Raw genomic sequence first — 2091 nt, forward strand, 5'->3', positions numbered from 1 at the left:
TCCTGTATTTCTTTAAGAGATGTATTCATTACTTCTTTAAAGGCCTCTATCATCTTTATAAGATTGAATTTAATGTCATTTTCTTGAGCTTTAGTTGTGTTAGGATATCCAGGGTTGCTGAGGTAGTAGGATAGCTGTGCTCTGAAGATGGCAGATTTCACTGGCTCTTGTTGGTTATGTTCTTATGCTGGCCTTTAGTCATCTGGCTGTCCCTGGATTTTATAGGTGTAGCAGGTATCAGGAAATTGTGCCTAACCTGGATATTCCTGGTGCAGCAGGCCTCTGGTGGGCAGCCTTGGGCTGGACCGTGGGACATGTGTAGCAGTCTCAGAGCAGCTATTTGTGCCCCAGGTGACATAGAAGGCAGGAGATTGGGGTCAGGAGGGTCTAACCGGTTCATTCCAGGTATAGCAGGTGTGGTGGAGGCCAGTGAAGCAATGGTTGGACAATGGAGCTGGGGTTGGGGATGGGCAGCACATAGCTCAAGGCAACTGTGTATGCACCAGGTAACTCCACCATGTACTTTGTTAAGAATCTGTTTGCACAGATTTTCATGTTTTCTTTCTTTGTCATGTACTATCAGAACAATTAAAAGAATATCAGTGGTTGTCATATTTAAAATTTGTGATATCAAAGAATGTCCCCTAAGTGGACATTATAAAATTTATAATGCATTTATGGTTATATGAGGGATAGTCATATCATGATGTGCACAATTATGACTCTGTTAAATATATAATGCTTTTGAGATTGCCCATGGGATAGTTATATAGGTATAATTATGACCTGGCTTCTATTTGGAAGTTAAGCATGGCTAAGGGATATATGATCGTGTGTCAAGATGACAAGGGTTGGGCTGGTAATGACTATTCTTGTTGTTAACTACTGCTGGAATCAACTAAAATCTTAGCAGGTCAGTACACCTTTGAGAAATAATAAATCTATCTCTTTGAGAAATAAAAGTCAATTGAAGATGGAAAGACCAACTTTTAATCCAGATTTTTTTGAGGATCAAAGAAACACCTTAAAACTGGGTCACATCTTCTGTTGGCATCCTATATAAAAGATGTGGAAGAAGAAAACTCTCTCTAGAGACCTCCCCCTTAGTCTTGTTAGCAAGTCTATTCCTTTATGAACATTAGAGCCTACTTCGTTGTTGTTTTGTTAGATATTTTCTTCATTTACATTTCAAATGCTATCCCAAAAGTCCCCTATACCCTCCTCACGCCCTGCTCCCCAACCCACTCACCTCAGCTTGCTGGCCCCAGCATTGCCCCTGTACTGGAGCATATGGTATTTGCAAGACCAAGGGCCTCTCCCATTGATGGCCTACAAGGCCATCCTCTGCTACATATGCAACTAGAGACACAGTTCTGGGTGGTACTGGTTAGTTCATATTGTTGTTCCTCCTGTAGGGTTGCAGACCCCTTTAGCTCCTTGGTTACTTTCTCTAGCCCCTTCATTAGGGGCCCCGTGTTCCTTCCAATTAGGCCTATTCCTTTGGAATTTTGACATGTACTGAAAAACCACTAAGACATCCAAACTTGAGGACTGGACAATTAATGAATTCTTGGAATTTCTGTTAGTAGATTAGCTGAACTACACAGCCTGTAAGCCATTCCAATAAACAAATCACATACATGCTGTAAGTTTTATTCCTCCAGAGAACCCCAACCTAATACAACACCACAAAGGCATTTACATTGGATTTGGACTGGGTAAGAGGTAATGAAGGCATTTAGAAAGGACCTGGAATAGGAAAGATGTGTGATGCCACATAAGCTGAGAGAAACTGTCTCACACAAAAGGACCGAGAACAGTTTCCTATGGAGAAAGAGCACAGACTATCTCATATAACTTCAGTAGAAGAATCTAAGTTCCGAGGTAGGGGTGTAGCCCACTGGCAGTGACTGGTGACTTGGTAACCTTGACACCATAGGTTCAATCCTCTTCACTTGAAGAACAAATGAATATAACTCAGAGATTAAAAGACTAGTAACCAACGCTTTTCATTGAAAGGTTACCTTGAGACATTTGTAATGAAAGATGAGATTAATCCTTTAAAGTAGATTAAAAATGGATCCTTTGCTA

Source organism: Mus pahari, unplaced genomic scaffold (genome assembly GCF_900095145.1).
Source record: "Mus pahari unplaced genomic scaffold, PAHARI_EIJ_v1.1 scaffold_9109_1, whole genome shotgun sequence".
NCBI classification, from domain to species: domain Eukaryota; kingdom Metazoa; phylum Chordata; class Mammalia; order Rodentia; family Muridae; genus Mus; species Mus pahari.